The sequence below is a fragment of the Oxyura jamaicensis genome, chromosome 11 (genome assembly GCF_011077185.1).
Source record: "Oxyura jamaicensis isolate SHBP4307 breed ruddy duck chromosome 11, BPBGC_Ojam_1.0, whole genome shotgun sequence".
In the NCBI taxonomy this organism is placed as follows: domain Eukaryota; kingdom Metazoa; phylum Chordata; class Aves; order Anseriformes; family Anatidae; genus Oxyura; species Oxyura jamaicensis.
The window spans coordinates 4852381-4865989 of record NC_048903.1 but is presented as its reverse complement, the minus strand read 5'-3'; the positions used below and the strand labels follow the sequence as shown (position 1 = coordinate 4865989).

Genomic DNA, 13609 nt, shown 5'->3' with positions numbered 1-13609 from the left:
ATATTTGGTGTATTCTAGCCATTAAGCATATACTGCTTACAGTATGTGAGTAATAAATTGGGGTTTTATTCAAGTAAATGGTGAAAAAACTGACTTCATAGAACACAATCTATTTTCTAAAGCCACTATCATGGAATAAATTAATGAACATTTTCCTATTACAGTTCCTAACCAGCCAATACTACTCCAAAAGCAAAGCAAATAATGAGAACTGTATGACCCTAATATTCTTTTCACATTGTGTTTTTTCATTCTATTACAGTTGCATGATTTAAGTGATTAAGTTATCTTTGCAGGTATCACTTCAATTTAAGAATACCTAAATATTTAAAGTAATGCAGCAAGTACCACCACTTTTCATAGCATAGTCAGTTCTAAGTAACCTGGAAATACTTCAGATGTTATTAGTGCCCCTTTTTTTTCAAACCTGCACACATGGAGAGAGCATTTGGTCCCCATTAATAATAAATGCTAGAAAAAAAGATACTGGGTACAGCAACCAGATATACTTTAACTTATATTCATCCTGTCACGCTGATGTGCAAATAGATGAACTAAAACATGCTTTTTGTTGTACCTCTATTACCTTCTTATATAACAGTAAGTAAAAGTTAACTCATAACTTTTCCTGGCATTTCCTCCCTCCAGTGACCAAAGATGTACTTGCCCTGAAAAAACATGCATCTCATAAACAGGATAGATCAGATTATTTTTTGAGTTATTGTTTAACTAGAACATATTCTTATCTACAGTTGCATTAACTTGGGCTGATACTCTTGCACAAATTCAAAAGTTGCAGGTAGTAGAGGGCCTGTTACCTCCTACTTAGGATAGGCTGGTCAAGGAACCTGTTGTTAGGGCTCTGTCCTTCAAGGCTCAGACTATGTCTCTTACAGAAGAGATGACCTTCACACTCTGGTAAAAGACCTGTGAAACAGAGGGCACCCAAACAATCTACCTCAGGCACATGTGCCCAAGCATAGCAACACCAAGAGATGAAGACATCTCTTCCTAGCCAAACCATTCTACACAGATTTCAAAAGTATGGGCATAGGCAGAGTGAAGGGAAAACAGAAGTATGCTGTATGTTTTTCTGTTTCCATTTTACATATTGGGAAATGAAGGGGCAAAATGAAAGGGTTGCCATGGAGAACACAAGTTTCTCATTACTGAACACACAAATTAGGTGAAAGAATTAGAGAGAGGGCAGATGCTAAATATGTGTTCTTCTCAAACTCATTCATACCACTTGTATATTTTCTTGCTCATATTCCTTCAATTTATGCATGCAGATCCCTTCAACAGGTACCAGAAGGGATTACACGGAGCATGAATATGTTAAATTCAGGTTTGTTTTTCAATGAGGTCCGTTTAACCTGCAATTTCCATATAGTCTTATTGCAATGTGAAAACATCCTTTGACAAAAAAAAAAAAAAAAGGAAAAAATGCAATAGTATAACATTCCTCGTAATACAGAACATATTGCAAATCCACAAACAGCTCCACACAACTTACATTTCAAAAACAGATACATATGCCTGAGAAGCACACTTTCTGGCAAAAAAAAAAAAAAAAGGCAACCAAGTGAAACATTGTGGTGTAATTGCCTAAAGTAACTAGGAAACCAATCATAACTAAGATATGCTTGACTAGAGTCACTCAAGCTCCACCTAAAAGATAGAAAATAATATCAATTGGCCTAAGATTGGATGTGAGGGAAGTTACCACTGTCAGGGGAAACACCATCACAAGGACCTCCTGACTTCTGGAATCAGTCGACGGCTGAGCCTCTCTTCCCCCCTCATTGGGACGCCTTGGATGAGATTTGAACACTTGATTATACTGGGTGTCTCTGCAGAAACTTAGAAATCTCTATAGTCTTTCTGCCTTTTAACGCATTAATTTCCAGGCTGTGCACCTGTGTATTTCATGCACACTAGCTTGCTTTTGAAGACAGTAAATTATCGCCGGCAACCTAAAGAGCCTGTGTACCTGTTGCTGTAAGAAATTGCACTTAACTGCATTGTTCCTAGCCGTGAGAGTTCTCATTGAACGTGACTAGAGTGAGGGCATGACACATTATTGGGGAATCCGTGACCGTGGTAGTTCAGGGCTCTGAATCCGACCAGACCCATATCGGTTAATGCGTTACCGGTGAATCTGTGATTGTGGTAGTTCAGTACTTTGAATCCAGCCAGACCCATAACAGTTAATCTGCTACACCCCTGAACATGACAAACATGACTTCTTAAACACTGAAATATTATATATCAGAAAAGAAAAAAAAAGTTAAATTTTGCGTGGTGTAAATCATGAAACAAGTCAGAGTACAGTCGTCTGATGCAACTTCCATTAAAATGGTAAAATAAGGGTATGTAAGAGAAGTATCTTTACACTGTGACCAGCTATAAAACTAATATTAGGATCACTATGACTAAATTCAGAAAAAAAATAAAATCTGTTCTCTAGGTTCTATTAGCATGAACCAGATCTTTGTGTACAATACAAACTTACATACTGAAGCAAGTAAGAGAATCCTGAATATTTTATCCTTTAGGCATATGCTTAAATGAGTTAAGCATTATCTACGTTTTTTACTACTTTTGTCAGAGGTAAAACAAGGAGAAGAGTTAAGCATTAAAAAAAAAAAAAAAAAAAAAAAAAAAAAAAAAAGTCTTAACATGGCATCCTCACAGAAGCCTTCAGAAGATGAAGAAAACCCGACTTTGCTCAACTTCTTAGGAAAGCCACTAGTGCTCGCAAATGCCACGCGCCAGACTGTGCAAAACACATAACCCCGAACTACAGACATCTCCAGTCGGTGTTGGACCCACTCCTACCAGGACACTTCGAGTCACTTCCAAAAGAGTGCAAGGTTTCAGAAATGGAAAAAGTATTGCCAGCTATTACAACAACTTCAGTAACTGCAAGAATCTAACACTAACCTCATGGTATAGATGTTTATCACTTCTTTCTCATTTTCGCATCTTTTTGCCCTTTTAATTCTACAGTGTTGTGAAACTGCTTTTAAGAGCATAATGAGAGCTGCAAGTTGTGGGAGAAAGCAATGACTGAAGCTATTTAAAAACTTACCTGATACAGTACATAAACTGTTTGACAAGGTACGTGAATACCATCATATGAGGAACAAAGAGCCTTTATTTTTTAAACACTGCTTTTTACACTTGATGATTTTGCCTGTCATTTCAGAACCCCTTGAATATGTTTGTCAGAACTCATGTTCACATTAACTTTTGAAGGTTCACCTTCGATTTTTTTCTCATTTATAAGCTTTCTAAGTGTCAGGGACATTGTTAACTGTGAATGGAAGTGAATCAAAAAGCCTAAAATAATTTGTGTAGCAGTGAAGGCAGAATGCTAACTGATCTCTGGGGTATTCTGTTCAAAGCTGCCTTAAAAAAAAATTAAAATTACTTCCAAGTTCAGAAAAATGTACTAATGCATAGTTAATTCCAGACTGAACAGTATATTAAGGAACATCTTTAATATGGGCTAACGTAGTATTTTTCCAGACATGCTATGCTGGACATGCCCTACAAATACAAAGGTTGCTTGTTTTGTAATTACCCACCCTCTTCCCCCTCCCAAAGTAAAGAAACACTGCAGTGGGAAACTTGCTAGGACAGTTATCAATGTTTGCTTGAAAAATACAGTAACAACAGTAGCTAGTGAATTATTTTATCAGAGCAATTTGGTAAATAGCTTTCATGTGTATTTTTTTTCTTATTCCTAGCAAGATACCTTACAGGAAAATCATAACAAAATTCTTATGATGTAGTCTACAGGGTAGCAGTGGGGTGGCCCACACCACCTAGCAGCCACACCAACAGTGGAAGAGGAGAGATTTAAGACCAGGAGGTTTACAACCAAGAAGAGGGCCAGATTCATTGAATTAAGAGTTATTAATAGTTATCTAGCTCTAAACTACTGTCATTCTGTACAAAGTACTAGGGATGTTTTACAGAGAATGTCCTATTGATGCTCAGATTACAAGTAGAGAAAATTTAAATTGAGGTGATAAGCACCCTGTTTTAAGAGGTGGTTATTCATTTTTACAAAAAGGTTATCACCTTACAACACATTTGACACTGAGAGTGATTTGTTCGAGTAGCATGAGATATTTAAACAGTTATGCCTGAAAATCTGTAGTAGAAATAGGGGCAAGGTGGAATTTCAACGTAACTTCAGGTCCCTCAAATAAAGAGCATTCTACCACGCTGCTCCGTCAAGGAAACTTTGGGGTCCTTACACAACAGATTTTTCCACCATAGTTTCTTAATAAGCAGTACACAGGGATTATACACACAAAAATCTTCCATATGGAAATCTAACACTGCATAGAAAATAAGATTACCTCTGGCCCTAGTTCTGGGGAAGAAGTGCTGGCACAAATACTGTTCTTACTGCTGAATTAAGTAAATACTCTGCTCTTCAAGCTGCACTAATACTATACATATTCACATCGCTTTTCATCCTTGTCAAACTGTTGCATTTCTAGAACTCTTTTGCTTGTTGTAGCTTCGTGTAACTAGTCTTTTTTAAAAAAAAAAAAAAAATAGTATAAAATTAAGAGTGTTTTCCATAAGAACATGGTTCTCTAAACACTGTAACATCAGATTTCCTGCAAAGTGGATAATTTACTGTATTTACATAAAATACAAGAAACATGCACTTACAGCATTCCTGACTGCTGGGGGTTTGAAATGTTTTAATTATGCTGATAATTCAGTTCTTCTTAGTATTTACTATTATATTTATTTACTATTAAGTTCACACATCAGATGGAATTGAATGACAAGACTCCTTCATTTTCCCCTCCACTTCTGCCACAGAATCTTGATATGACAGTGAACAAGCCATTTTCATCTTGTTTAATGCATCTGTCATTTCTACACTGTACTCATCTAAAATTGCACCTAATTCCATTTTTTTTAAAGAAAAAAACACTCACTGATCCTGGAAGAAAAATGTAAAAAGTATAAAGCATAAACTGCATACAAAGCAGTTTCAAAAAAAAAATCCCATTAGAAAACACTCAAATTCAAATGGCCCAATAAATTCACAAAATTATATACGGTTGTGAAATTTGAAAATAAGTGAAATGCTAGAGAAGAAGAAATCTCTTACAATGCAGTAAAACCATGTGAAATTTGGGAAACCCAAAAGCAATAATTACAGATGTTTAAGTTTCTGAATATTTGTGCACAAAGCTGACATGACTATGTACTCTTCAAAACAAAAGAAAAGCAGAATTGCACTTAAAGAACTTATGATAATCTACATTGGGAATAGCGTATACTTAGGATTTTAAAGCCCCATTAAAACTTAATAATTTGAGTAGGTACTTGTCATTCTGAGGAGAACTACCTAATGGTTTATAGAATTTCTTGTCTAGACTTTTATGAAGATTATTCGATAAAAAGAGTATAGTACGTATTTACAAGAAACAGCAATAATAACAGATTTAGCAATAACAACAAATTTACCTATAAATCAAAACACTTTAGTGAGTGAGTCCTGTCATTACAAACATTGAAATTTAGTCCTTCTGCCAATCAATATTGGAAGGGGTGTCAGATCCCCAGCCTTTTCTACTTGGCTTCTAGGATTGCTAACAAGAAGCCTGTCTCAATTAAACATAACAGAACATGCCATTCTATATCTGACCCTCTGATTCTGATTGTTTTTGTAACAACATGAAGGTACAGTTGGCAGTTTACAGATTCCTTCTGTGTAAACAGTGGACACTCAGCCTTTAATCCTCCATACATTTTCAGTTAGCACGCAGACACCTACAGAGCACAATCCAGTTTCAGAAGACTATATGTTAGCAAAACAGACTCAATTTTATAGTATTAAGCCAACATTGCATTGAATAAATGCCAGTTAAATACATAAAATATAGATATTCCTAAACACTGATGTTCATGTCATTGTATTTTTCTCCTAGTTTGAAAGGCAGGTGGACCAGCTCATTATTGTGCAACTATCAGCAGCATTATTTCCATTAAATAAGTTTCTTTCAAGTCTATCAAACAGCATCACCCATTAAGCTGGCCAGGAACAATTTCCAATCACTATAAAAAACAGCACTCCTATTCTGTATCATTTTACCATCATTCAATTTTCCTCAAATTATTTTTTTAAACACACAATTTTTCTTCTATTATTACAACAAATGTCCTTTTCAAGTCATATAACACAATGTTATTTTCTTCCTGCAGCAAACAGCACTAACAGAAAGTAGAAGTGATACCAAATGTTGTCCACAACTGTTATGGAATGTATATGGAGTCTGACTTTCTACGCTAGACCAACTACTTCTGGCTGAATTCAGAAGCTACTTTTACTCCCACAGATATTTTTAATAAAGCAGAAGAAAAGAAGAAGCTGTGGAACTAAACGGGAAAGGATTATTCACGTTGAGCCTTACTGTCTGGGAGGAGGAAGAATGCAGGAAAGTGTTAAAAAAAAAAAAAAAAAGGAAAGAAAGAAAGAAACAAAAGAAAACCAAGCAACAGACCAGAGTCTTAAACTCCTTCTCCCAAGCAGATCTTCCCAGCTCAAAGTCTTGCATTGAAATATTTCAGTTCAGCCTTCTGGTGACGACCCATCCAAGACATCCAAAGCAGAATTTGGGAAGAACAATTCACAGGTTGGATGAGAAACAAATACAGATACAGAAGATCTACGCAAAATCAGTTCCAAAATGAAACAGTCACTGCTACAAGTGTTCAACCCGCAACCAGTTAGTATCGTAGTGCACAATGAACTCCTGCTGCATCATGAAATACTAACTTGGTCATGATCAAATAATGGTTATGCATAGCAAGGCATGAAGTCAAAGTGGTAAAAATAAAATACATGATTCAATTACTGAGGAATCCAGAAAACCAACACAAGAACACGGCAATGTTCCAGCTCTTACAAGTTGTTTGCCAGTAAAACATCCCTTTCAATATAGATTCAATATTTCTACCGTTGCTCAAGCGTCTTTTAAGCAGTGTCTCAGGTGAGCAAAAAGACACAGGTCATTGCTTCATCTGCTACTCAGGGAGAGAAACATACATACAATGTGAAGTTTGGTAGGTTTGTAGTTTTTTTTCATGTCTAACAGGTATACATTTGTGCTTGTGAAGAAGAGATTAAACAAGTTGTTCCTTGCACTGGGACAGCGAGATTTACAACTCTTTAGTTCCTGCACAAGATTGTTCTAAAGACTTGGGCAGAACTGAAAGCACTTCCCTGCCCAAACAAAATGCATTACTGTTTCATTACACAGCTCTGTGAAACGAAAGGCAAAACGTTCATCTTCCCTGAGCTTAAGATATTCTTCGGAACGTCAGACAAACCTCTCAGCTACTTGCAGGTACCTTCACACTGTCGGGGGAGGCACTGAAGGAACAGGGAGAGACTGGTATACTTACACGTACCAGCTCAGGGTTTCTGTAGTGTCAATTACTTAAGGCCTTGATAGGCAGTGTTCTTATCTGCTGGCTTAAACAAATGCAAATTTATGCAGCATAAACAGCAAAATTGAAACATACCAAGATAAAACTTTCTGGAATAGGGTTACATGAGACTTCCCTATCTGTGTGATCTTACAAGAAATGGTAAACAGAAAAGAGAATTAACTGAAGTCCCTCACAAGTGTTGCTTTACATTGCTCCTTTCAGATATTCCACAGAAAAGATCTTCCTGCCATTTTAAAGTATTTCTCTAAGCCTTATCACAGCCTTATCTAAGCCTTATCACAGATCTTACATCTAGTTCTGAAGCATTAGAGCGACAACATAATTACAGAAACTTTTGAGACAATCTTCCCATCTCAGCTTAGTTAAGGAGTAGAAAAACAACACTAACAAAGCTACAGAAGGGAAACAGACTGATGATGGGACAATGTGAGCCACGGCATTGTGCCTGCTGCTACACATACAGGAACAAAATCTGTGCACTCAAGAGAGCAGCCAGTAGAGGTCAGCCAGAAGTCTGGCCTCGATTATTAAAATGTAAGCAATTAAGGTCTTTTATCCATATATTTTGGCTCGTTCAATTTTCCCTTTTGGTTAGGGCACTATTGCTAAGTCCATTAAACTGCAGTCATCTCCCCACCAAACAGGCTTTCCATTAAAAGGTTAATAATGGTCATATAAATTCACTCAAACGTATCATTCTTTTTCTAATAAAAAAGGTGGAATGATGATCAGAAATGAAAATGATGCCTCACCTCAACAATAAATGTGTTTAAAGAGTATTAAGATAGCAAAAATTAATTTTGGAGTGATCAACTCCTGAATTTAAATGAATATAATTATGTAATCATTAAATTACTTGATGGACTTCATTAAGCTTATTTCTGGTTTTGATGTCATTTTTCTTTCCAATTAACTCAGCTGTTAAGATTAATTTCATAGAACTAGCAAAAGTAAAGATCAGAGCTAAGACTCACACCACTTAGGTTCACAGAACACCATACAGCATTGAAATCGATGACTTCTGCAGCATGAATACAGATTTGCTATGTCCATACCACACTAACTACTGCAAGTTCTATATAAAAAAAAAAAAAAAAAAAAAAAAAAGGTATTGTTTTCCACATTAAGTGCAATCTAATCTAATGCCACTTAACCAGAGTTGCCTTAGAGTTTAGTGTACTTGATTCACAATTTAATATCTTGCTTTCAGGCATGAAAACAATGAATGGATGCCTTACATAGTGAGAATCCTTTACAGTTTTCTCACCTATATTATTTCATTAGTATTGATCTGTCATGCAACTCTTTAAAATACCAGATTCTCTCAAGTTTCATCCACCCTTGATAAGAGAATGAGTTCTACCAAGGAGATACAAATTAAGGCAAAATGTGTTAAGAAGTGGTATGTCTTGCTCCTAGGAAAAAAGCGACCGTTACCATTAATTATGATCCCCTGGAACTATTAAATAATTACACCCAGCCCCATAAAAAACACATTTCTACTGCCACATTAATGTTGTATGTGAGTGAGAGGGAATAAGATCTGAAACCAAAGTCAAGATGACAAAACAGATTCGCTTTTTCACCTAAATTCTACTGATGAACATGTAGCCTGAAATCTGTGAAATATACGAGATCTATTAACAGGTCAAGTTCTCTAAAGCAAATAATCCATTTCAGCAGAAGACAGAATTTAAAAGACATTGCCCTATGTATATTTCAAATAAACTTGACTGCTACAGACTGCCTGTTATACACTTACTTCATCTCATCCGCTAAGAAATTAACAATGACTTTTGTTTGAGCCACTGTGAACAGTAGTATATCACTACCAGAAAAGAATTCTCTTCCACAACCACCTATGTACAAAGTGAGTCACAAAACTCCAGTTGAAACCTGTCAATAACTGTTTTGCTTTACAACAGCCTGATGCTGTAAGGTTCAGAGTACCTTCAACTTTTATTCAAATTAAGTAAGATGAGCGCCGAAGTGCTCAGTTAGGTTAGGTGTAGGACAGTCAAGTCAAGATTGTTTAACAATTTATTTATTTTTTCACTCACTTGGAAGACAAAGAACAGGATTGAAGTCATTTTACCCTACAAATTCCCAAATAAGTTTTTAGAAGTCTGAAGATGCGCTTTATCATATGTAGTACCTTGTGACTGACAGCTACCTGCACTATACAGAGCAATTCGATACATTGAGCTCTTTTCTTCACAGGAATTTCAAATACTGTAAGTCCACTAATGTGTGATTTTAAATAACAGTGCATTGTTTACCTTTAAGGGAAAAACCATTGCATCAACATTGCCCAAGTTACGAAAAAATAAGTTACAGATATTTTAGAAAAATGTCAGTTTACAACTTCAGAATCTAAACAGCATTTTCCAGCTCAGCATCAGGAAGATACAGCTAGTATTACAGATCATAAAAGGTGAAGAAAATAAAAGGGAGAATATATAAAAACACATCAAAATCCAACCCTAATCTGCAGGTAAAGCCTTTGCATCCTGCAGCAGTTAAATATCAATATAGTTCTTCCATTAGGGTCTAAAAACAGCAATTTAGAGTTGTATGAATATACGTTTGCAAAACACCAGGTCACAAATTTAATTCAATCTCCGAGGATTCTAGTGAACTTGTGTCTACTGCTCCTGTTTTCCTGAACAACAGATATATGAGGTTTCTAATAAGTTGAGGTTGGTGTTATTTGTGTGTGTTTTTATTGTTTAAAACATTTGTTCTTGCTTTTTAATTGAACAAACAATGTAGGAGCCTAGTTTAACAGCACTATAATCCCCCTACAGGCAACATGACCAAAACTGTTCAGAATCAGTCATGCTCATGATAACCTGATAAAAAATAAATAAAAAGGGATTTTCTTTCTACCATAGAAATAAAGCCAAGAAGCCAACAGATACTGTGGTGGCACAGTAACTGATTTTATGTAACTGATGCTCCAATATCACCTGTGCTCCTGTGTGGTTGGATAACATGCATTCCTTGAGAAGTATTAGTCCAACTAGATTTTACTGGATACGATGGAGCAATATCATGGTCCTTACGTTCAAATACATTGCTAACCCAACACATAAAAGCAAAATCAATACAACAAACCTTGTTTTGGATCCCCTGTCATAGTGTCAAATGTAACTAGAGACAACTGATTGGTTTTGTGGCTGTAGATACAGGTATTGCCACATATCAGAGGATAAAAGTTGCTACCTATTTTGTGAGTTTATTCCTCGGCATTTGCCAAGACTTACCAGATGTTCTTTTCAAGCGATACCTAAATATTATATTTGGGTTATATTTTATCACAAATACATGCCCATGTATGCAAATGTTTGCACGTGTACAAAAAAGCAATGGGTTAGTTGGATTTCTTTACATCACATAGTAGCACAAACAATGGTATTGAACCGTAACATTCAGATAGCCACCACATTTTTTCCAACAGAGTCTGCATGAAATCAAGAAAGTAACAACACAAGATTTACTACATTATACTTCATACATTGAGCTAGAGCAATGATTATTTAAGTAGTTTCCACACAGATTCCCAAAATGCTCTTTATTTTCTGCTCTTAAATGGGAAAAGCTTGCAGTGAGTTATCATCAACTAAGAGCATCACCTTCGGGGCTTTTTGTTCATTTGTTTAAGCTAAATTAGTTTCTGATCTATTAAGATTTAAGAAATGAATCTGGGGGCCTGATCTTGTCAGAAACCTATATGGAGCTACTGGGAGAGTAAGCTGCAAGTTTTCAACAGTTTAAAAGCCAGCCCTTTTGTGGATGATAACCACCAGAATAGTAAGTTTATAAAACATCCATTTCTTTAGTAATTAGATCTTAGGAGAGACAGGAGACACACATCTGTAACATCAAGATCATTGAGAAAAAAATTAAAAGGGAATAGAGAATCCTACTTGTCATTAAGAAATCAAATTTTTGCTCTTTGTTTTGGCGGAACATATTCAGTTTATTCTACTAGACCAGAAAAAAACAGGGATGATTTTTGAAAAGCCATAGGATTTAGGTCACCCCCTTGAAGGAAAAAAAAAAAAAAAAAAAAAAAAAAAAAAAAAAAAAAAACTATTTTTTGCTGGCTTAGTAGCAGAATAGCAGAATGGGAAAAACAGAGTAGATTTACAGATAGATATAAGGGAACTGAGGGCTAGTAGAGTAGAGTTGTGATGCTTCCTCCCATCCTCCAATGTAGCTCCCTAACACTTGCTTCCATTATACTTCTTTGCCTCTTTAGTAGTTTGAGAGCACAGCGTAAGGATGTAGATGACCAGAACATATTTTCATGTAAGCTGAGAATAATGCACAAAAGAAGCTGGGGAGATGCAAGGAAAGGAATAAAGAAGCAGATTAGCTACACATAGGAAACATCTAGAGCAAATAGGTAAATAGCTTATTAGTTCAGATTCAGAGGAGTCCAAGTAGACTATCACAACTTACTGGAATCTCTGATTTCAAGTTTCTGACAAGAATTGTATTTCAACTTGAACATGTCGAGCAGTAGTTGCTGTCTTTCCTCTCCTGAAGTCATTATAGTTCAGTAGTTCCTGTCACACAGTCCACCTGAAGCAGAGACAACACAAAGCTCTAGTACCAGGAAAAAAAACCACTGATCTTATATCTTGTTTCAAAGATCATCAACAGGTTCCAGAGATCTGTTAACTTATGCTAATACAATCAAATACAAATCAAGACTTAGCTAATGCAGGTACATTTGTCATCGCTATTCCATACCTATCTATTCCCATATCAATTGTTTGCTTTAATTGAGGTAGACTGAAAAAAATGCTACGAGCAGCATTAATGAGTGGCTTCATGTAAACTTAAAGAAAAAAGTCTATGCTTATGATTTTTTTTTGTCCTCCCCTTCTTTCTACTTGAAATTATCAATATACACTATGTAAATATGTACACATTTATAGGTATAAGTTTTGTCCATAAAAGACAGATTTGAAAATAGAACCTTGATACGTTGGAGTTTTTTCTTTGTTTTAAATAACCTCTAGACAGTCCCAGCTGCTGGCTCACAGAATTCAGACTCCAACTCATCCCTGCCACTGGTTTAATACTTATGAAAATACGATCAGGAATAGTGCAAACATTGAGTACACTGATTTAACTGTCTTAACTGTCAACTGCCAGAGATTTTTCACTATCACTTCCAAATTCATGGACACTTTAATCCATTTGTCAGGAGTAGGACAATCTTGGAGTTACGTTGGGTCAGCACCTGGCTGCAATACTCGCAAGAGCCTGATTCTCCAGCAGTTTTTATACCTGATCTGATTCTGAAACAGCTTACATTTGCACCATTTAATTCAAAGCTAAAAAAGGAAAACAGGCACATGGATTTTCTCTAGGATTTCTTTATAAAACTCTAGTTAGAAACAGGAAAGTAGATATTTTGTAACATAGAAAACTTCTCTGATTAGCTTTAATAATGTAGCAGTTCTTACAATCTCTTCTTTAATGCACCCCCTTGTTTTTGACATACCATGGTATACAATATGGCATGATACAGCTTATGCACCCTGACGTGCCGTGGTAGGAACTGTCAGCTAGTACACCTGAAAAGGTTCTTCTGTGGAAGACGCTGACTGCTTGGCAACTCTGCTCAGCCACGACAGAAAGGGGCAGGGGCAGCAGGGAACAGGACAGGAGGGAACAGGGCCTTTGTTAGCCCTTCAGTGTTCTGAAAGCTACATGCTCACAGCTTTAATCTATATATGACTAATTAGATCAACAGGTTTTCTGACAATACTGATTAGAAGAAAGCACTAAGCAGATGCTTAGCTCACAGCTTATTACAGAAGGCACAGGTAAACACTGAATTAGATACATGTGGTACTGATCCATCCAATGATCCCCTGACCCCTTAGGTTGGCTGCCTGCGTTATGTATTCAGGCTGTGCAAATGGGTAAGTCACTCAGCACTTCCATGCGGGAACACCACCAATAAGCACGTTACTGCCACACATCAGTTATCTGGAAATAACTCAGCCTCCCATCCCATCAAGAATAAATCTAAAATACTCCTGGAGGAAGAAAAGGGAGATACTGCTGCAATTTCCAGCACATCTCCAAT

At 36.3% G+C, this 13609-nt stretch overlaps 1 long non-coding RNA gene across 1 annotated transcript; it reads right to left on the bottom strand.

Annotated features, from left to right (window-relative positions):
- Nucleotides 1-762: 762 nt before the first annotated feature.
- On the bottom strand, nt 763-13155 carry LOC118172960. The gene is made up of 3 exons (XR_004753939.1): nt 13019-13155; nt 11965-12087; nt 763-927 (listed from the first exon to the last, which is right to left on the bottom strand). It is a non-coding gene; the product is annotated as an uncharacterized LOC118172960 (long non-coding RNA).
- Nucleotides 13156-13609: the final 454 nt, after the last annotated feature.